The sequence below is a fragment of the Sciurus carolinensis genome, chromosome 10, assembly GCF_902686445.1.
Source record: "Sciurus carolinensis chromosome 10, mSciCar1.2, whole genome shotgun sequence".
NCBI classification, from domain to species: domain Eukaryota; kingdom Metazoa; phylum Chordata; class Mammalia; order Rodentia; family Sciuridae; genus Sciurus; species Sciurus carolinensis.
The window spans coordinates 64,883,629-64,908,300 of record NC_062222.1 but is presented as its reverse complement, the minus strand read 5'-3'; the positions used below and the strand labels follow the sequence as shown (position 1 = coordinate 64,908,300).

The 24,672-nt window shown below is 36.5% G+C and overlaps 1 protein-coding gene across 1 annotated transcript in view; it reads left to right on the top strand.

Annotated features, from left to right (window-relative positions):
• Ccser1 (coiled-coil serine rich protein 1) overlaps nt 1-24,672 on the top strand; it is a 1,248,518-nt gene that overhangs the window by 417,399 nt on the left and 806,447 nt on the right.

Sequence of the window (24,672 nt, the reverse complement as noted above, 5' to 3'; positions counted from 1 at the left end):
ATGGTACAGTTTAGAAAACTGGGACTATTCCGGTGGCTAACATTTTATTCTAATCTTTTCCATGCCATATGTGAGTGCTGAGATGTAAATTCAGTAGATCCTTTTTAGTAAGTGAACTAGAGGTCGAAGGCACAGTGCTTTAATCCCTTTGATGCCTTAACAGTCCATAAAATCAATGGAATTTATTCAAATCTCAGTTGGTTTCACAGAACACTACGATCCCATGCATAGAAGATGTTCATTTACCTATGTCCAGGCTTCCTGGTGTTTAAAAACCAAACATAGACCTTTCTAAAATGTAAGTTCAGTTCTTATATGTTTGGCATATTTCATTTTTGTGTGTGATCTTTACCAAACAAAACCTCATAAAGATAATTTGCAATACTCACACATCTAAAGAATACTATTATTTCCTGTTCATTTAATGTATATAATAATATATATTACATGTATTATATATATTACATATTCAACATATATATTAAAAGTATAATTTAAAATTACTGAATTCACTTACAAGTATAATGCTATATATCCTAAAACAATAACAAAATTAAAAATAACAAAATTACCTCCATGTGAAATTTTTGTTTATCTCAAAGTAAAATTCTGGTTTATAGAGAACTTTAAAAGATTAATCTAGGTTTTAAAAAAAGGGTGGCATATCAAACACATTATTATTTTTTTAAATGGTAGAAAGCATATCCTAAAGTTTCTGCTGATAATTTAGTAGGACAATATACTTGGAGAATAGAGAATAGTCCATCATCTAAAAGACAAGATAATCACAGAAGGCAACCATCAATTTTTGCCTTTCTAATGAACAAAAGGAGAAAATGAGTTAAAGTCAATTTATTAGCACTACCTCTGAAAAGAAACTTGGGCAGTATAACACAAAGCCTACAAGATTTATGAGGCTTGTAACTCCATTTTAAAGCAGGGTAATTCCACATTAAAACAAAGCTCATATAATTTTCTAGTGCTGACCTCTAAGCCACTTTATTTTCCTTGGTTAAAAGAAGTCAGTCTTAGAATTGCTTGTGTGTTTTTCCTTCCAAATTCATTACAAACGTATGGACAAAATATAGAGCTGTTTAGTAGAATTGGGTAAACCTAATGCCACAGACTGCCTGATTTGGGCATACAAAAAGCTCTCAGTGTTGTGTGTGGAGCGATTCCTCCTGAATAAGAAGTAATCTGTCAAAATAAAATGGTTGTACCAGTTCCTTATCAGCTAGCATCACATTGGATGGATTAACTACCCAAGATAACTCAGTGTAGCCAGGACTAGGACACAGCACAGGTATGTTTTGACAGAGTAAGTACAAAAGTGATTACCCTCTGACTTTGAAAGAATAAAATGAAACATAGCATCTCGATAATGAATTCTGAATATCCATGCAGCAATAAGAGTCTAAAACAAACTCAAAGATTACGAAAAGGAACGTGACAGGAATACGCCAAAATGTATGAGGGCACTGGATAAACCTTTTACTACATTTTACACTTTTGTCTGGGAACTGCTCAAAAGTATAACATGGAGTTCTGTGATACAAGTCCCAGAAATCTACTTTCATTCACTGAATTAAAAAAGTATGTTTATTGCAATGAGATGCACTAGCTCACAAAACTGAAGAAATACTCAAATGGCTCAAGTTAGGTACAACCAACCAATAGTAATCTTAGAGCACTGAACTAGAAGCAGAAGCAGGACCAGCTATATACATCCAACAATGGCTCCTTGTTCGAAAACTATTATACATTTCAAAATGGTGACAGCAGAACATCATATCAGAGGTAAATCCTTATTGAAGTGCCCAGGTCACAGGACTGTGAGTCAGGCCTTCAGTAGAAGGGATGAATAGGAAGTGCTTCAGACTCCACCATAGCTCAAGGTTCACAGAATCTTAGGCCACACCCAAGTCACATGACCACACAAGGCAGAGAGGGTGGGACCTTTTTTTAGCAAGTCCATCAAAATTGCATACAGTCACAGAGGAGGGGAAGGGAAGGAGTATCTAAGAGGACAGAGGAACCATTAACAAAGAAACAGGATAATATCTTCGTGTGCAGGAAAAAAATGGTGTTCACATAAAAAAGGTAAAATGAAGAAGTCTTGTCAACTACTATGGCCAGCTTCTTAGAAGTTGTCTCCAGGAACATAAATAGTTCACCAGTTTACTGGTTACACCTCCACTGGGTCATGTAAAGACACAGAAGCCTCAATGATTCCTGTTGATAATTTTTTTTTCCTAATAAAATAATTTTCTGTTAAATGTTCCTTTTATAATTGTCTTCTACAAAATATTTGAAGAATAAAAAAAAATGTTTTAGATGGAGAAGAATAGAAAGATTACAGAAATTACTCTGAGGTGAGACTACCATGTTTCTACTAATCAGTATGTATTTGTGACTTTTAGAGTTGGGCATAATGAGCTCATTGAGGATTTTGCCAAGCAGCTGTCTCTGAAGAGGGTGGAGAGGTTAGACATGCACTCTGGAGCCAGACTTTCTGTGTTTCAAGTCTAATTTTGCTATTTGTGTTCTATTCAGTCAGTATACCATCGGTAAATTATTAATATCATAGCTATTAAAATAATCTAAAAGGTGACATAATTTAAGATATAATTTGGATTGATAATGAAAACACATTTTACTCTTTTCAAATATCAAAAAGTAAATGAAAAACAAACTAATATGATCATTAGGGGAAGACTACTTTTCTTAGAATGGGCTTGATTTCTTTTTCAGGATTTTTGTTTTCCTTCTTATCTTTCCTAAATGGGTACTTGTCCCTCAAGAGGAAAGAACAAAATGTAGGTTTTCATCAGCTCCTCTTTGGTTATGTTAAGAGAAAGATTGTGTATTTTCTTTTTCATCCTCTTCTCTGTTTTAAAGACAATTGAACATTGATACCAATCTGTGTTTCTGCTGCTTGTGTAAAAGAGAAGCCATCCTGTGCCACCAACAACCACTGTTATCAGACTTCATATGTCAAGTACACATCAGCACAGAAAGAAACTGAGATAACATTCAGTGAGGAATATGTTGGAGCCAGAGATACAGTCCAACTGTCTGAATGTCTGTGTCTTCAAGACAGGAGTTAGGAAAAAATTCATCAACAGAAACCTAAAACATTTTGTGCCTTCTGCTTTATCATACCTTGTGATTTATAGCTGCATATCATGTTTATATGTATGACTGTAGTATTTGTCTGTCTGTGCTGGGCCGATGAATAATGGAAAGGTAATTCAGCCACTTTAAACTGAAGCATTTAAATCAGTTCAGCTGTGACACTTTGTCTCTGTCACCTCTTTCAAGGGCTAGCAACAGATTCTTTTACTAACTCAAGGATTTTTTGTTTGTTTCTTGCAACAGACACTTATACTTTGACAGTTCTATGATGTAAACTTATGTATAAACCATGTTATATGCTTTTCATTTACACCAATCATCTGGCCTGTTATTTATACTGAAGTCCAGTGGTTTTTCTGTTTCAGAGAAAGGTTGAACATTCAATTTCAGAGAGAAAGAGGATAAGACACTTTTTGTGTCCCATCCACTTACGGTTAACTTTGTCATTATTTACAAAATAATTGCAGTTTTAGAGTCAGCACTATTTCATTGTCCTACCCACTTACAGTGCAATATCACCATCTTAGTCTTTATTATTACAATAATTATCATTAAGAATTGAAGAACAGCACCTTGTCAAAGGAATTCATAATAAGCTATCCAAACATTTTCTTTGGAAATGATTTCTTAAGAAATCATGACTGATTAGAACATTATGATACATATTATCATAATATTTATCATATCATAAATATAAATATTTATGATATATTTGTAAATTTAAATATCATAAATATTTATTATTAATGAATGCTTAAAAGCGAAAATAACTGAAATGGAGACAGACCTGTATGGACTAGTGATGCTTTATTAAGCACCAGAGGGGTACATTTTCAGGAGGACAATGGCAACTGGTTACAATAGAGATCTGATTTTTATAGGGTTTTAGAGAGACTTAATCACCATAATGGAATGTGTGGTGAGACTTAATCATATACACTTGATCATAGCAGAATGTGTAGGCTGGGTAGTCAGGGAAATCGTTGTAGAATGGGAAATTGTGAAAGTTACTGTGAAAGGTGAAAGTTCAGAGCCCATTATTTTTCTTCCTTCCTGGGACCCATTGTTCTCCTTTTCTCCCTGGGGTTGTTTTTTCCATATCCTTCAATGTTTATAAATAAATTTTGTAAATACACTGTTAAATTTAGCAGGATTTTTTTTTTTTTCTGTTACATGGGATTGAACCCAAGAGCACTTTAAAACCAACCTATATCCCCAATTCCTTTTATTTTTTATTTTGAGTCAGGATCATATTAAGTACTTTAGGCTGGCCTGTAACTTGTGATCCTTCTGCCTCAGCCTCCCAAGTTGCTCTGATTACAAGTGCGTACTATTGCATCTGGATTAGCAGGATTCTTTATTATGACTTTTTAGCTATAATCATGATAATACTGTATCATGAGTTCCTAGGAGATTAAAAATATTAAAACTACTTGATAATTAATATAGTCTTTAAGCTATATTTTTAGAGTCTAAGTCACATTTGTATTTTATAACATGCTGGCAATCTATTATATGACTTAGTTTGTGAAGATAGTTATGTTCTATTTACTGTGCACTGTATTTGCTGTTAAAAGTGTTGTCAATAACCTAGACTACATACTTGTAATCTAACATAAAAAATATCTTAGTCTGATAAATTGAGTTTTAGTTCACTGTGTACTGAGTAGTATAACTGAGAATGAAAGTATCTTAAACATGACATAATTTATGATATAGGACAGATTAAAAAATCAATACTTATTCATTAATAATTAGTTAAATTTCATCTGCTTTCTAATTTTTCTTAATCTTACTACAGGCAGAAAATTTTAAAATCCCTCTGTACCCATGAGTCCAAGTCACTCAACTGGTAGGTGTAAGGCTTTGGGACAGTTTATTGCCTACAGCTTAATTATGTGCTTTTCATTTAGTTGGAATGATCTTCAAAATAAATGAAAGATGTTTTGTCTATTAAACCAAAAGGTTATCTTTACTCAAACAATTGAACCTCCACAGCAACTTTATTTTATATTAAAGTCGTTCTCACAGAAAATAAATCTCCTACCTCAGTAGAAGCTGGATTTCAACCCATAGTCCCTGAAAATTCCCACAACACTTTCTCCTTGTGAATTGACAATAATCTACATTCTCGCTTCATCCTGGTTTTCTTTATAATCTTTGCCACTATTATTATTATTGTTTCTGTCACTGTCATTGTTTTTATTCTAGTTATTAATCTCTTTTATTTGTATCTACCCCTAATGTACCAACTCAGAAGCTTTTACATTTTTAAATAGATTTTCCTTTGGTAATTCTCCAAAGATGTAAAATGTAGGATGTTCTCCATGAGAAATTGTGATATGTAAACCTGATACATTAATAAGGTAAAATTCTCTGGACATGGGTTTCATGTATGTAAAATGGCCATGGATTCATTCCTTCAATAATCACTTACTGAGATACTGATGGGTGCTAGGCATTTGGAAATAAGAAACCCACCAAAAGAGACTCTTCCAACTTCAAAGAGTCTGCAGTCATGGTAAGAGAGAGATTGTAATGTGGGAAGTGCAATGAGAGAGATGTTATATGGTGCTACTGGACCAATGAGAAGAGACAGCTAATGCCGCAGGTTTGGAGAGGAATTTCCTTGGGGCCGGGTGGGTGGATGGAACAGTGCATTAGTCTAGTTTTAAGGGAAGAATGTAAATTAGCCACCTAGATTTCACAAACTCTCTCTTTCCTGGGGAAAATATACATCACAAAGCAAAACAAAACTATGTATGACACAGTGGCCTGAAGGTTGTGCCCTGGAATTCATACATGTGAAAGTAATCCAGATCACTTTTTTTTTTTTTTTAAATATGTGTGCAAGTCTGTCAAGGCATTTGGGAGTCCCTCATTTTTGTGTAATACAAAAGTGTTTTTTTCAGTTACAATTAAATATCAACCATCACAAAGACTTTTGTTACCTCAGAATAGAATGCCTGAAAGTTGGCTGCTAAGATCGATGTGACTTTTATTAAAATTTTTCCAATTGATATAAAGCTCTGAGACTGTAAGATTTACACAAAGCAATAATCTCCAACTCTTTCTCTTTTGAAAGTATTGGAAATTTTAGTTTCTCAGCCACTTTGTATGATGCCAATTATTTTAGGTGTTGCCCTTATGCTTATTTATAAAGTGAGGATTATTTTCTTGTTGGAAACATTACTTTCTAGATTATACTTTTCTGCCTGACACTTATTACACTTAGATCACCAGACCCTGGATATTAGGTATGAAAAGCAAACTGAACTAACACCTCAAACTCTATAGTTGTCTATAAATTGTATAATTTAAACGTGTCATTATTGACATATATTATATTAGCATTACATTTAAAGACTTTAAAATGACCTATTTTCATACGTTGTAATTGACCCTAGTAACTTATATTTGTGAAACAGTGAATTATAAAAAGTTACTTAAATATGTAGAAGCAAATTGAAAACATTTTATAGTTTTTTTTTTAAATAAGTTCCAGTATGACACAAATTGTCAGAAGCAAGTATATATACAGTAATACATTTTCATAAAATTTCTTATAAATTATGTCTAAAAGTCCTCTAGATGCACTCCTTAAATGATCATAAAAGAAGAATTTTACATAGAAATTTTTAAAACAAAAACATTAGGTTGGAACTATTTTATGTGATGATAAAATAGAATGGATTCGATGGTGGTAGTTGGTTTTGAAAGATTAATTAAATTTCCTACATGATACTGATATGCAGTAGGGAAGACACACATTTTTGTTTTGTTTTGTTTTTCTGATACTAAAAGGAAGAAGGCAGAAAAGAAGTAACATCAAAAATAAACTTATTTTCAAGAATATAATTTCCATCTCTATAAGTGATCATTTTTACATTACTGTTTCTATTATATTTCAATTATAAAACTTTTGTTGAAAAGAAGTTCATATTAGGCAAACCATATTGGAGTTAAAGTTGGTGACTTTAAAGAAAAGATTTTTTTTTCAGAAACAATAAGAAAATAATGAGTTCTCCTGTATATATTTTCACTAAAAATACTACAAATTAATTAGAATACTTAAGGTTTAGACAGCAAATATACCTAACAGGTAACTATAAAATAAGTATCACAAGTAGCAGTGAACAATGCCAAGTATCTATAAAATCTAGCTATTGAACACTTTTTTTTTTTTTTTTTTTTTGGGTGCTGGGGATTGAACCAGGGCCTTGTGCTTGCAAGGTAGGCACTCTTCCAGCTGAGGTATGCCCCCAGCCCTGAATACTATTTTTAATCAAAATATTTATTAGAATAAAATAATAGAGTAAAACACTTTCCTTTTTACATGGTTTTATCTTTGAAATTTACTTGGAAGCTTAGAAACGATTTATTGCAATCAAACTGAACTTTTAGTAATTTTTAAACATTCTTCAGTATCCTAATAAGAATTATTCTTCCAAGTTGAGACTTTTCCAACTCTGATTTACTTTTCTTGTGTAGTGTAAAAGGTCCTCCATAAAACCATTATCCCTAACAGCTATGAATGCGTGTGTGGGAATAATTTCCTGATTCCCTCCAAAGAGAAATGTACAATTTGGAAAATGTCAAATAAAAAAATCTGCCAACACATCAGAAAATTTACACCAAGTGATGACTTGCAGTAAGACTAGAGAGAGAAATTTTACTTTTTTTAAAAGTTTTGATTCATATGTAGATACATGAAGAACAGCCAGTCTGTGAGATTATCTAACTTTAGAACTACTTTTAAATATCAGGTGACAATAAATAAGTGTTTGATTTATTGTCACCTTGACAAAACGTCTTTTTTTTTTTTTTTTTTTTTTAAAAAAAAAGTCTTTGATGATTTTGTTTGTCCGGTTTTCTTTCAGTTCGGGTCTCTGTTAAAAAGACTTAATTGCATTATTAATTCAGATATAGCATACTGCAATACCCCCTGCTTCGCTCTTGCTACTGAGGATTGCTTTAGCTATTCTAGGTTTTTTATTCTTCCAGATGAATTTCATAATTGCTTGCTCTATTTCTGCAAGGTACATCATTGGGATTTTAATTGGAATTGCATTGAATCTGTATAGCACTTTAGGTAGTATAGCCATTTTGACGATATTAATTCTGCCTATCCAGGAACATGGGAGATCTTTCCATCTTCTAAGGTTTTCTTGAATTTCTTTCTTTAGTGTTCTGTAGTTCTCATTGTAGAGGTCTTTCACCTCTTTTGTGAGATTGATTCCCAAGTATTTTATTTTTTTCGATGCTATTGTGAATGGGGTAGTTTTCCTAATTTCTCTTTCTGAAGATTCATCACTTATGTATAAAAATGCATTGGATTTATGAGCATTGATCTTGTAACCTGCTACTTTACTGAATTCACTTATGAGTTCTAAAAGTTTTCTGGTGGAATTTCCAGGTTCCTCTAAATATATAATCATGTCATCAGCGAACAGGGATAGTTTGAGTTCTTCTTTTCCTATTCGTATCGAAGAATACAAATAATCCAATCAACAAATGGGCTAAGGAAATGAACAGACACTTCACAGAAGAAGATGTACAAGTAATCAACAGATATATGAAAAAATGTTCAACATCCCTAGTAATAAGGGAAATGCAAATCAAAACTACCCTAAGATTTCATCTCACCCCAATTAGAATGGCGATTATCAAGAACACAAGCAACAATAGGTGTTGGCGAGGATGTGGTGAAAAAGGAACACTCATACATTGCTGGTGGGGTTGCAAATTAGTGCAGCCACTCTGGAAAGCAGTGTGGAGATTCCTCAGAAAGCTTGGAATGGAAACACCATTTGACCCAGCTATCCCACTCCTTGGCCTATACCCAAAGGACTTAAAATCAGCATACTACAGAGATACAGCCACATCAATGTTCATTGCTGCTCAATTCACCATAGCCAGATTGTGGAACCAACCTAGATGCCCTTCAGTTGATGAAAGGATAAAGAAACTGTGGCATATTTATACAATGGAATATTACTCCGCAATGAAGAATGATAAAATTATGGCATTTGTAGGCAAATGGTCGAAATTGGAGAATATCATGCTAAGTGAGATAAGCCAATCTCAAAAAACTAAAGGACGAATGATCTCGCTGATAAGCGGATGAGGACATATAATGGGGGGTGGGAGGGGCTAGCATTAGGTTTAGGGTTAGGTTTAGAGTTAGGCTAAGGAGAGCGGCAAGAATGAAGGAAAGAAGGACTGTGTAGAGGGAAAAGAGGGGTGGGAGGGGTGGGGGGAGGGGAAAAATAAAATAAACATCATTACCCTATGTAAATGTAAAAAAAAAAAAAAAAAAAAAAGATATAGCATTCTAAAAGCATCCAATACCTGCAATTACATGATTAATAATTACAAGGTGAAAAATAGCCACTTATGCACAGATTTCATGTGTAGCTTTATGGGTATTAATTCTTTCTTTAAATAGTAATTTGGGCCATTATTTACTCAGTCTTAATGTAAGTTTTCAGCTCTCTGTTCCTTAATTCTAATCCTTTTCATATGTGAAATACTCTTTAAGCTGAACCTCAAATTGCATGTGAAAAGAAAAGTAAAGAATGGGAGAGCAAATGCTAATAAAACAAACTGCAGGAAGAAAAAATATCAGATATAGACAACCAAGCCAGCCTTTTTACTTTCCTTTGTTTAAAGACAAAACAAGAACTTTAAAAGACTGTGTGAACAGATTTGTACTGACAGAATATCTATTTTCTTTAAACTTTTTGAAAAGGGAAGTATAACTAGTTTTAGTTATTAGTAGTGGAAATCCTTACTATTTAATTTAATGCCCCAAGGCATGTTAAACTCAATGGATAATGGATAATATTTTTTGTGCACTAAACTTGATTAGTTTATTCATTTGAGTATTGCATAAAGTTGTACAAGTTTTACAGTTCACTAATGAACACGAGATACAACTAATGCTCAGATTACCATGAAACATACTACTCTCACTAATGAACATGAGATACAACTAATGCTTGTAGTATTATGAAACATACTAGTCTCTCAAAGAAAAATACATACACAATTAATTACATTATCCCATCCTGTATCCTAGATTTAATATCCTTATAGGTAGAATATATCCTTTAGGAATTATACTTGAGAATATTTTCACCTTCTAATAAGATAAAAGACCTAACTCAGAGTTCATTAAACAGATAAAAATTAAATTACCTTGTTTATCAAGAAATCCAGGGCTGGGGTTATGACTCAGTGGTAGAACATTTGCCTATTATGTGTGAGGCACTGGTTAGAGACTCAGCACCACATATAAATAAATAAATAAAATGAAGTTCCATCAATAATTTAAAAATATATATTTAAAAAATGAATAAATAAATTAAATAAAGGGGTTGTACCCACTACAACTAAAAAAAAAAAGAAAAGAAAAAGAAAAAGAAGAAGAAATCTCCACAGTGGATTAATTCAGAGAAATAATGACATCAACAAAGAAGCAGGTCTATTCAGTATTTTTGTTCTGCAGTTTTCCCACAGATGACTCGATATTTTGGGGATATGCTAAGAGTTCCAAGAAGTATATCAAGACAAAAAATATCTGAAGGAAATGTCTATCACTTTTCTGTTTCTCTTTATATCAGAGAGGAAATATTTTTCTGAATCTCCCTTCCGACTTCATCTTACTTCTTTGAGCCATCGGTGAACCAGCATTTGAACAATTACAGAATTTTGTTTTATTTTATAAGAAATTATCCAGGAACAGTGGGACAGGCAGCCAATGAGGTCTGACACAATAAATCCCATCCTTTCAGAAAGAGAATCAATTGGTTCTGAAGTTTCCATTTGTTTCTTTTGTAGAGTGTTCATTTCTCTTCTGAGATATATCATCTTTCTATTCATTATGATTTTTTTTCTGTAAAGACTTCAAACATATTTATAAGAACTACTTAACATCTTCATCTGCTGTTTGTAGTATTTGTGTCATTCAGGGTTGGTATCTCTGAATTGTCTTTCTGCTTTTTTGCATGTCTACAGATTTCAATATTTGCCAGACATTATGGGGATGCCATGTTTTTGTGTCTTTATTTTTTCTTTCCATTAGAAAAATACAGTGTTATTCTAGCAAGGATCTAATTTACAAGTAGATTAGGTCAACTTTTTGAGGCTTCTTAAATTTTTGGAACTCTTAAGTCTCCCAGAACTTTGAAGCTTCTTTGTCAGTGGCACATACTCTTTTTTTTAATCTTCACATGCATGAAGACCACAGCCTCTTTCCAAGTTCTGTGCCCTAAAACCAGCACATTGGCAGTATGTGTACTTATTGCTGTTTTTATACATCTTTTTGGCACCTTGAAATTCATCTGTCTTACCTTTTTGCAATGCATTGTAATATTTTGAAAAATAAATTTGGTTGTAATGTACATATTCTTTTTCTGTTTCAAAAAAGAAGTGGATTATAGATCATTTAATCCAATGTTTTCCCACAGATCTCCTAAATCAGTTTTTTAACTGCATATTTGATAAGTGTCAGAAAGGAAGACATTATAAAAAATAAGGAAACTGCAATTTTTTTTTTCATACCATGATTTGAACCCTGGCTTAACGACTGATCCTCATCCCCAGCCACCTTTTCATATTTTATTTAGAGACAGGGTCTCTCCCTCAGTTGCTTAGGGGCTCGCTAAGTAGCTGAGGCTGGCATTGAACTCACAATCCTCCTACCTCATCCTCCCGAGGTGCTGACAATACAGGCATGCACCATCATGCCTGGCAACCTATGCAATTTTGATGAGTGCTATTCTAAGTGCTATTGAAAGGAAATATTGCTTATTCATCATCAGTAACTTTTGTAGGTAGTTCTTTAAATTGACACTTTTTGTTAAATTCTGGGATTTCAGTTCAATAATATACATTTATATCATTGTACCTGTCATAAAATTATTCAAGCAAAGATTTAATTAACTATAAATAACTGGACTTTTTAAAATGAAGTTTAAATAAAAGTACATTTTCCAAATTAAAGTTTTAAAAAACTGTTGTTTTCTGCAAATCGACTTAGTGAAACTTTGGGAGGTAGTCATGGACATGTGTTTATTTAATATATTAGTTAAGAGGTTACTGTTACTTTTCTGTTTCTTTGAAATTTGATTGAGAAATCACAGTCACATTACAAAGTATAGGTCATTGAAATAACTGTTGGCCATAGACAGTACCTGTAATGAAAGATGTCAGTGCACTAAATAAGGAATGGTGCCTATGACAGGTAAAGGGATCAAATCTGTGTAACTGACATTTTCTTGTATTTTGTTAGTCATTTTGGCCATTATATTGTGAAGTTTTCAAATGATTTGAAGACTTCTTGTGAATGGGAAGAAAATTTTTCACTCTCAAAATGATATTGCTACTTATAACTGAATGAGAAAAAAAGTTTAAAAGGTGATTATGTTTTTCTCTGTAATAAGAAACAAAAAACAATAAACTTTAAATTTCGTATATATAAATATATTTTCTCATTAAACTTGTCTGTCATACTCAAAAACAGAATTACAGAAGAACTTTTGAACTAAATTCATAGAAAATTCCTACTACACAAAGAATCACAGTGACCACATGAAAAGCCAATACATTGTGTTAGTTTAAGTTAAATGTTAAGTAACTACTAAAACTCTAAACTCCCATATCCTCTAAACTTTCAAGAACATATTTAATGTAATATTTATAAGCATGGTGTTAGTCTCAAAATTTTTATTGCTTTGGCACTTATGACTGAAAAGATCCTTAAGTCTTAATTCAGCTTTATCTAAATGTTACTAAATTTTAAATTCTAAAGATTTGATCAGCATTCATAAACATCAAGGTGTGTGTAAATATTATTATGTAATTCTACTGAAGATTCATGGAATTCACAGTGAGAAGGTGAACTGTATATAAATGTTCTCAGTGGAGATTACACTGTCTTTGTGTTTTGTTTGTAGTAGTTACTGTGATTAATGAACCACTGTGTCCAGCTTCAGTATCATACTTTTTCCCCCATGGTAAGGGACAATCTTTTTTGATATAAAACACATTTGTTAAGTTTCCTGAAACCATAATAATTCAGAGAATTTGCTGACAGTGAAGTTTATATCTGGAAGTGCATGAATTGTGTTTATCTGGTGAGCCCTGCTAATGTAGGAACAGAGGAGGACCTGAACCTGGTAATACCCTGACTAGCCTTATTTTGGGTTGTCTGTGCTGCAGGAAACTACGACATCTTATTAGAGATTTTTCTTCTTTTCTTGTCAACCACAGAGATTTTATTATTTTAGTTGAATTTACCCAGAGGGATTTGCATATTTTGAACCCAATGTTATCTTGTTACAAACATTAATATTTATAATACTGAACATGTTATTGAATATTATTAATTATAAACCATAGACACTACCCAATCAGAAGACCAGTAGAAATAAACATAAACTAAGGCCCTGAGTTACAGCCCTGATTGATATTCATTTCATCAACTACCTTGACCTAATTAAGAACAGTTTTGATTACTACAGGTTTGTAGCAGATCTTTTTTTTTTTTTTTTCATAAAAAAAGTAAAATGTTCCAAGATAAATTTTTCAGATGTGAGAGTATTAGTTATTATTTTTTGTTACAACTAAGAAGTTAAAAATTATGGTGTGACTCTCGAATCCAGTGCCAGAAAACTTAATCTTTGCCTTTTGAGCCAGTGTTGATCTGTAGGACACAATGTGGATGTTTCAGTAATTCTGGAAAATGGCCCTATTCTCTCTTTTGGAAATTAAGAATAGATCTAAACTATTGCGATACAAAACAAATTGTTAGTTTTATTCATTACTGTATATGTTCCATTTTGACTATTTGAAAATGGCAGAGATCGTTGCATTTATATCTATGTGTACATAGTATTATTTTCTGTATTACATGGCAGGGTCCTTTAGCAACCTTAATTGAGAAAACAAAGAGATGTCTTGGCACTTGCTACAGAGGTCAGGTAAAGATGCAAATAAAATAATATAGCCTCAATTTTATTCAAATCTGATTATCTTGGAAATAATTTAATTTATGAACTATTGATAATTAGTAAAGAAAACATGCTTTTTAACCACACTCAATTGTTTATCTTCATAGGTATATTTATTAATTATCATTGTTGTTTGAATTGATAATTATTTGTACCCTGATTTTATGTTTGTAATGAAGTAATGAACAAATAAACAACTAGCAATTTTGAGGACTGACTATGGGCCAAATATTTTGCTGACCACTTCATATGTGCTAATTTATTCAAATTGTGAACAAATCCAGATAAAGTAGATGTAATGAGTATCATCGTTTTTTACATGAGGGAGCTGAGGCACAGATACATAAATTTTCTTGGAGTTAAAGAACTTGTAAGAAGTGAGTGGGTCTTGGATAAATTAACCCAAGTACATTTGCAATATAAGATTCCCCCCCACTAATAGAATGTATATAATACTGGCCAATATTATGTGCCCACTGTAACTCAGACAGTATTCTAAGGACTTTATTTATATGTTAGGTTAGATTCGTTTTGAAACTATCATCTGTTCTTGTTAATCTGTATTTTGCCAGCCCAGAAGAAGCAGATTTTCAGGAGAAATAAGCTCTATGTGTTTGTGTCTTTTCCCTCTATTCTCTCAGATTTTCCAACTGGATCCTGTAAATTAGACTGAGGAAAGCAGACTTACAAGAGAAACACAAACAAGTTTATTAATACATGTGCTGTACATATACAACAGGAACACTCAGAAATGAGTAAATCAAAGGCATGGTCAGCTTGGGGCTTAGATAGCATCTTAGCATCTTAACAAAAGAACAAAAAATTTTTAGAGAAGTACCCTGATAAAGGGACTTTGAGTTTCTAGGACATCAAAGTGTGGGACGTGGATATATGGGGTAACTAATGGGAGAAAAGGGCTAGTCAGGTTAGCTGCATGAATTCCTCTGGTGCCTCACTTATATCCTTCCTGGTGGAGAGTGGAGGGGGACACCTTTGTAAATCTATATCTGGTTTTATGAACTTTCCTTGTATCCATTTTGTATCCATACATTTTTGGGGGTGGCTTGTGTTGCTTCCCTTCAAGACATGCTAATTCCATCATAGAGTTATACACCTCCTGTTTATTTAACTTTTTTTACATTTATCCTATGTGCATTTTCTTAATCACTAAAATGGTTATTGATTTCTTTATAATTTAATAAATACCAAATATATTTTCTCATAATTTTTCTGCTTTATCGCGTTCCCTCTGCCCGCAGAGAGAGACACGACAAACGTCTGAAGCTTTGGAAGTTTATTGTGCACAGTCTTCCTTTCTTTCCCTCTTTTCTATCCCTTTCTCTCTTTCCTTTCTCTCGCTCTCTTTTCCTCTGCTTAACTCTCGCCTGCTCCGGTCGCTCCGCTCCTCCCGCTCGGCTCACGCCTGCTTCGGCCGCTCCGCTTCTCCCGCTCGGCTCACGCCCTCGCTCGTACTCTTCTTCCTCGCTTCTACTCCTACCCTCAGCTTCTCCGCTTCAGCTCCTCCTTACTCCCCCACCCACCAAGCTTATATACACTTCAACCAATCAGGGGAGAGCACACGAGGTAAACGCGCGGACAGCTGCAGGCATAGAATAGGTACACAAGGGGGGCATGCTCTAATCACATCGTTAACTAGCCAATCATTGGAATTCACTGGTTGTTTACTGTATAGCTGGCCGCTTTTGGCTCAGCGCCAGGCGCCATCTTGACCGTGCCCAAGGCTGGGGGTCCCAGAAACCCCGACATATCCCCCTTCTTTATCATTAAACTAAGGCTCGGGACCGTGTCTGTCTTAGGCGGAGTGGTCAGCATATGTCCTTACCCGTCATCAGAGCCTGCAGAGCATGCTGCAGCTCCTGTCTTAGGTTGGTACACAGCCACCTCCTTCATTACCCGTCTTTGACTACCGGTCCAGCATCAAGAGCCATACTAATGGGGGGCTGTCGGCCTTTAGGGCGGTCATGGCCTGATGAAAGATAATTTGAACTCTCTATTGGCTAGCTCGTAGATGCATGCCAAAACGAATGGAGAGAAGGAGGCCAAGGCAGAGGAGTACCACCATAGCTCCTAAGCCTGCCCGCTGTTTGATAAATCTATGAACAGAAGAAAAACCATGTAGCCATATTAAATACAGAAACAATATACATCCCAGTAGAGTTCAATACGGGCAACACAAACAGCTCTCAGGGAATAAACGCATCCCAGTCCCAAAAGTTCTTGCAAGGTATCCACTTGTTCTTATAGTAAGTCCACTCTCTGATAGAGTCTCTATGGTCTGTAAGGCTGCAGCTGTATTTTCGGCCAAATGATCGTTGTTATGGTTGTGTCAATGCTGCTACTGCAAGGACTGTGATGGCAATGATCACGGCTGTTGCAATGTCAAAGCCTCTTCTGTTTCTTGATAATAGCACTGGCAATTCTATATCTGCAACAGAAACTAGGACTGGTAGGAAGATAGGAATGTACATCAAATTTGCACGGGTGGCAAAAGAACCATTCCAACATTGTGAGAGATAGCACACGGTTAGTGAACAGTTAAGAAGTGTTATTAGAAATGTTAGTTGGTAGAAACATAAAAGGGAAGAAATACACAAGCTGACATGGGAGGAAAAGCAATATTACAGCTAGGGTCAGCAGAACGAGTTGCTCTACTCTGGGTCTGATTTGTAGTATGATTCCAACGGCAAAGTGCAAAAATTCCTCCTGTTAAGGCAAAGAAAGGCTAGAGATATCCTTGTCACCAAAAACAGCACGACCTGAAAAATCATCAGTAGAATTGACAGGCTTTTAGAGGAATTGGTAAAAAACAAGAAAAGGAAGGATAAAAAATGTGTTAGAAGTGAAAATATGGCCAGACTAACAATGGCCCATAGGTTCCGGGTTTGCCTTTCCGTCTGAGTTTTTGTTATTGGAGGAAGGCTCAGACTCGCCATTGCGAGGAGGAGCAGCATCACTTGCATGCTGTAAAACTCTGATTAGCCTTTCTGGAATCCAGACTGGAGTCTGTTGATCCTGTGGGAAAATACAAACAGACCCTCGGACCCAACGAAGGACTGGATCCGGTCCTTTCCAACAACCTGTCAGGATATCTTTCCATTTTGCCCGTACTTGAGGAGTATCATGGGGATTATAATGTCGATCAGCTGCAGAATGGCCGTCCCTATCCAGAGTTAAGAAATTTAGAATGAAAAGAACTAAATTAAGTTTATCTTTAGGAGACTTGTAGGAGGCTCCTATTCCCCCTTTTTGTTTATTTAGACAATTTTTTAAAGTAAGATGTGCTCTTTCCACAATGCCCTGTCCCTGAGGATTATAGGGGATGCCAGTGACTGATTGGATGTTAAATGTTTGTAAAAACAACCGGAAGCTTTTGGAAGTATAAACAGGACCATTATCTGTTTTAATAACTTTAGGTATGCCCCAGCCAGCAAATACTTGTAGGCAGTGTTGAATGACATCTTTTACCTTTTCTCCAGAATGAGCGGAAGCCATAATGACCCCTGAAGCAGTGTCTACTGACACATGTACATACTTAACAGTACCAAATTCAGAAATATGGGTTACATCCATCTGCCAAATATGACCAGGCAGCAGTCCCCTGGGGTTAACTCCAAAGGATTGTACTGGGATTAAAGGAGCACAATGTTGACAATTTTTTACTATTTGTCGAGCCATACATTTAGATATAGGAAATTTTCTGCTCAAAGTAGTGGAATTTACATGGAATTTTTCATGAAAGAGTTTTGCTTGTTCCTCTATGGAAAAAACAAAAATTGATTTGGTGGCCATATCTACCAAGTCATTAGCATTGGCCAAAGGTCCTGGTAAATTAGAATGAGCTCTAATATGTCCTACATAAAATGAATGTTTACGCTGTAGGATAAGGTTTTGTAGCGTGGTAAAATAAGAAGCTACAGTGGACATGGAAGGAAGAAATATGGGGTACCGTTTCAAGAACCTGTAAAGCGGTGACGATATATAAGCTATCAGATAGAAGATTGAATGGCTGATTATCTGCTAATTTAAAGGCTAATATTACAGCTGCAAGTTCAGTAACCTGTGCGGAGTTGGGTGGAACTATTATGGTGTGAAGTTGTTTACTGATAAGTACTGCACCTACTCCATTTTTGGAGCCATCAGTAAAAATGGTTACACAGTCTTTAAGAGGTTGGACACTAGTCACTTTTGGAAAAACTATGGGAGTATTTTTACAGAATTGAATCCAGGGATGTTGGGGATAATGGTTATCGAACTGTGCTGAGGTGGAACAATATAATACTGACCAATCATCATCATTATTAATTAGCCATTTAATTTGCTGAGTGGAATAAGGAGTTATAATAATGGACGGATGGATTCCAAAAACAGTAATGCAAGATTCTATTCCCTTGAATATTACCTGAGCAATAGCTTGGGGATATGATTGTAATGTTTTAGCTGGAGAGGTAGGGAGATTTATACTTTGCAGAGGTCCTCCTTGCCAAACTATGCCAAAGGGGGTATGTTTCTCTGAGATTATGATTAAGCTTAATGGTTGAGTAGGATCACAACGATCAACGTAACATTGCTGAAGTCTATTCTCTACTAGCTGTAAGGATATCCGTGCTTCGGGAGTAAGTTTCCTAGGGGAATTCAAGTCAGGATTACCTTTTAATATATCGAATAAAGGTTTTAATTCCCCTGTGGATTCTTTTAAATAGGATCTGATCCAGTTAATGTCACCTAAGAGTTTCTGAAAATCGTTCAAGGTATTCAATTGATCTGTCCTGATGGTTAACCTTGATGGTCTGACTGTAGTAGCAGTGAGCCTTGTACCCAGATATTCTTGGATCTCCTCTAATTGTAATTTTTCAGGGGCTATCGTTAGTCCTCTTTTTTCTAATGCTTGAGTTATAAATTGTAATGCTTCTAACAAAACTTCTTTTTCTGGATGGCAAATAAGTATGTCATCCATATAATGATAAATCAACAATCTCTTAAACTTTTGTCTAGTAGTTGTTAACGCTTTATCTACGTATATTTGACATATAGTAGGACTGTTAGCCATACCTTGAGGCAACACGGTCCATTCGAATCTCTGATCAGGCTGAGTGTGATTAAGAGAGGGCAAAGTAAAGGCAAATCTCCAACAATCATTTTTGTGTAAGGGTATAGAGAAAAAGCAATCTTTTAAATCCAGAATAATAGTAGGCCAATTTTTGGTAGCGCAGTGACAAGAGGGAGTCCACATTGGATGGGTCCCATAGGGTACATTTGTTCGTTTATGGCTCTTAAATCATGTAATAACCTCCATTTTCCTGATTTTTTCTTTGTTAAGAATATTGGAGTATTCCAAGGAGAAGTAGAATGTTGTAAATGACCTGCTTGTACCTGCTCTTGTACTAACTTATGAGCTGCCTCTAGCTTCTCCTTTGTTAGGGGCCACTGTGGAATCCAGCGAGGCTTATCATCTTTCCATATTATAGGGATTGATGGTTTATCAGTGGCCCCTAGGAAAAACCCAATCCATGAGAATCATTTTTTGGTGGAAGTAAAGGCAGTGGTTGGGTAGATCCTTGACTATGTCTTCCTAATCCTTTTTCATCATCATAGTTCATATTTTGTAACATATTTCTTACAGGAGTCCCTTGGTAAGTCTGATCAGTGGTGAGTTTTATATCCATTTGCTGCAGGACGTCTCGTCCCCATAGACTAATAGGAACATTACAGACATATGGCTGAAATATTCCTGTGTGTCCCTCTGTATCTTTCCACGATAATGAGGAAGCACTTTGATTGGGGCTTTCTGCTACTCCTAAGCCTCTCAAGCTCTGAGCTGCTGTGATCAATGGCCAGTGCTTTGGCCAGACCATTGCACTAATAATACTTTTGTCTGCTCCCGTATCTAATAAACCTGTAAATTCCATATTTCCCACTTTTAATTTTAGGAGGGGCCTCTGTCCCATATCCATAGTAAGGTTTATTAAAGTGGTTCCTGTTGATCCAAAACCTCCTTGTCTTTTATTTGTATTTTTACTGGGCCACAAAGAATGTCGACTGGGTAATATAAGCATTTGTGCAATGCGATCCCCTAGAGAGATGACCGTAATTCCTTTTGGTGAAGAGACCAAGGCTTTTATTTGTCCAGTGAAATCAGGATCAATAACCCCTGGGTGTACTATAAGTCCTTTTAGTGTTGAGGAACCTCTACCTAGTAATAGTCCTACACTGTTCTGTGGGATTTTTTCATGCCAATCAGTATCAATCATCTGCACCCCCATATCTGGGGTTAGTATGAGTCTGGAGGTGGCACAGATGTTCAATCCGGCACTTCCTGAGGTGGCTCTGTGGCACAGATGTTCAATCCGGCACTTCCTGAGGTGGCTCTGTGCTCCCCTTCTCTGTGGGAGGATACCACCGTCGGGGAACTTGTTGAATTACCCGTATATTTGTTGCGGGCCCCGGGGAGGGCCCTGTCTCCCGTTTTTTTGAGGTTTAGGATTCAACCCTAGGAAATTATCCTCCCTATCTCTAATGGACTGACAGGCACTACTCCAATGACTTCCTCTTCTGCATCTTGGACATAGCCCAGGTCCGGTTCCCAAGTTATTCTTTGTATAAATGTTCCCACCTTGGGCAAAGGGTGGCCTTTTGTTTGGACAAGTGGCTTTTAGATGTCCCTTCTGTCCGCACACAAAACATGATCCTAAAGACTCTTTATTAGTTCTTGAAGGGAATCTCCCCTGGGCTTGTGCAAGTGCAGCAGACAACAAGGTGGTTTGTCTGTCTATGGCTGCTACAAAGGCACTGCTCTGCGCCGAAGTATCATTTATATCTCTACACACTTTTAAGTAGGTCGACAAGTCTTTGTTTCTCCATGGTCTTATGGCCTCCCTACACCATTTGTTGGCTTGTTCGTAAGCCGATTGTTTTACTAGGGGCATGGCTTGCTCTGCATCTCCGAAGATGCGTGATGCTGTCTGAATTAGCCTATCGACGAAGTCCGCGTAGGGCTCACTACTCCCTTGAGTTACCCTTGACAACTGGCCCTGCAAATCTCCTGCTCCTTGTAATGTTTTCCAGGCCTTGGTTGCTGCCACGGCAATTTGCGCATAGACTGCTGGATGATAATTAAGCTGTGCCTGAAGGGTTTCATAAGGTCCTACGCCCATAAGCATGTCCCTATCGACTTGGGGATTCCCCGCTGCTGCATTTCGGCGGGCGGTATCCGTAGATATTTCTTGCCATGATGTTTTCCACATAAGGTACTGTCCCCCAGACAGAGCGGCCCTAGCAAGATTAGTCCAGTCCTGGGGCACTAAGTTTAATGATGTCAAGGTATCTACTAAGGCTATAGTAAAAGCTGACTGAGGACCATATGTGCTAACTGCTTCTTTTAACTGTTTCACTATTTTGAAGTCTAAGGGTTGGTGGAATCTTTGATTTTGAGCATCCTCAAAAACAGGATACGCTACAGATCCAAGATGACTCCATTCTGAGCGTAATCCGAAACCGGACGCGTCATGAGGGGGTTCCCTATTTATGGGAGGTGCACTAGGCAACACGGGCACTAGAGGGGGCTTTTCATCTAGTCTTAATTTTTGTACTCTTTTTTCCAGTTCCTCTCCTGATAATCCCCCTTCTGATAGTTCCTCATCTGAATTAGTTCCTTTTTCTGAATTTTGAGAAAGATATGAGCGTTCCTCTTTTATTTCTTCCAAAACCTGTCTTCCCTCAGCTAAAGGCTCGGTGAGTGATGGTTTTTTGTTTTTATCTCGCAGACAGGATTTAATAAGAGACCAAATAGCCATAGTGCCTACTGGCAAAGGGTTTTGCCTATCCGCTATACGAAGGTCCTCCCCCAGCTGTTCCCACTGTAGGGTATTCAAAAGGCCCTCATCCAAAAACCAAGGGGAAACCCTTTCCACAGTATCGAGAAATACTTTAGTTGTTTTTTCCTTTAATGGCGTCCCATGGTTTTTTAATAGCTCCCTGAGGGGTTGCTGCATTCTGAATTTAGACGTTTCAGACCCCATTGTTACTAATTTGAATAGCTTCAGTTATGGCAGTTACAATAACAAACAGTGGCCAAGCTGCCAGGAGCAACGAGATTACTGAAAGGAAAACTATCTATCAAGTGTGCATTAAAATTTTTTATAGCGGCTTTTCACGTGCTACCTATACCCTAATTGGACCGCTTCAAGCGTGTTTCTACTTTCACTTTTAATTGGACCGCGTTCCACGCGTCAGGACCGCTGCTGGCGTATCCCGATACCGGGCCACCTTCGGTGTGTCCTTATTTTTATTTTAATCGGACCGCATCCCGCGTGTCCCCAGGACCGCTGATGGCGTATCCTGATACCCTTTAACTGGACCACATTCCGCGTATCCCCAGGACCGCTAATGGCGTATCCTGATACCCTTTAACTTTTTTATAACCGGTTTAACTTATTAAAAAAAATTTTTTTAGATATCTTACCTTGTTTTCTTTATAAGATTTTCATCTTCCCGGGTTTCGGCACCAGTTATCGCGTTCCCTCTGCCCGCAGAGAGAGACACGACAAACGTCTGAAGCTTTGGAAGTTTATTGTGCACAGTCTTCCTTTCTTTCCCTCTTTTCTATCCCTTTCTCTCTTTCGTTTCTCTCGCTCTCTTTTCCTCTGCTTAACTCTCGCCTGCTCCGGTCACTCCGCTCCTCCCGCTCGGCTCACGCCAACTTCGGCCGCTCCGCTTCTCCCGCTCGGCTCACGCCCTTGCTCGTACTCTTCTTCCTCGCTTCTACTCCTACTCTCAGCTTCTCCGCTTCAGCTCCTCCTTACTCCCCCACCCACCAAGCTTATATACACTTCAACCAATCAGGGGAGAGCACACGAGGTAAACGCGCGGACAGCTGCAGGCATAGAATAGGTACACAAGGGGGGCATGCTCTAATCACATCGTTAACTAGCCGATCATTGGAATTCACTGGTTGTTTACTGTATAGCTGGCCGCTTTTGGCTCAGCGCCAGGCGCCATCTTGACCGTGCCCAAGGCTGGGGGTCCCGGAAACCCCGACACTGCTTAAGTTTTTCATTCTAGTTAATTTTAATGCATATTATCAGGACCACCAATATGAAATTTTTTTTCACTAATATTTTTGTTGAATCTCAAAATTTTTAAACGAGTTAACTAAGTATCATATGTACACGAAATGCTAATTGAGGAAAGATCATATTCTAAAACAGTAATCCTCATTTGAATCTTGCCACTAAATACACAATTAAGTCATTTCAAAACTTATGCAGATCTGAGTGTTTTCAAAGACCAGTATGAAGAAATTATGAGGTTCACAAGATTTTTTTTTTATTGTAAATAAATGGGATACATGTTGTTTCTCTGTTTGTACATGGAGTCAAGGCATACCATTTGTGTAAACATAAATTTACATAGGGTAATGTTGTTTGATTCATTCTGTTATTTTTTCCCTTCCCCCCACCTCTCCCACCCCTCTTTTCCCTCTATACAGTCCTTCCTTCCTCCATTCTTGCCACCCTCCTTAACCCTAACCCTTAACTCCTAACCCTAACCCTAACAATAACCCCTCCCACCCCCCATTATGTGTCATCATCCGCATATCAGCGAGATCATTCCTCCTTTGGTTTTTTGAGATTGAATTATCTCACTTAGCATGATATTCTCCAATTCCATCCATTTGCCTGCAAATGCCATAATTTTATCATTCTTTATGGCAGAGTAATATTCCATTGTATATATGTATGCTACACTTTCTTTATCCATTCATCAACTGAAGGACATCTAGGTTGGTTCCACAATCTGGCTATGGTTAATTGAGCAGCAATGAACATTAATGTGGCTGTATCTCTGTAGTATGCTGATTTTAAGTCCTTTGGGTATAGGCCAAGGAGTGGGATAGCTGGGTCAAATGGTGGTTCCATTCCAAGCTTTCTGAGGAATCTCCATACTGCTTTCCAGAGTGGCTGCACTAATTTGCAGCCCCACCAGCAATGTATGAGTGTAACTTTTTCCCTGCATCCTCGCCAACACCCATTGTTGCTTGTGTTCTTGATAATCGTCATTCTAATTGGGGTGAGATGGAATGTTAGGGTAGTTTTGATTTGCATTTCTCTTATTACTAGAGATGTTGAACATTTTTTCATATATCTGTTGATTACTTGTATATCTTCTTCTGTGAAGTGTCTGTTCATTTCCTTAGCCCATTTGTTGATTGGATTATTTGTATTCTTCGTGTAGAGTTTTTTGAGTTCTTTATAGATTCTGGAAATTTGCGCTCTATCTGAAGTATGAATGGCAAAGATTTTCTCCCACTCTGTAGGCTCTCTATTCACATTGCTGATAGTTTCCTTTGCTGAGAGAAAGCTTTTTAGTTTGAATCTATCCCAGTTGTTGATTCTTGCTTTTATTTCTTGTGCTATGGGAGTCCTGTTAAGGAAGTCTGATCCTAAGCCAACAAGTTGAAGATTTGGACCTACTTTTTCTTCTATAAGATGGGTCTCTGGTCTGA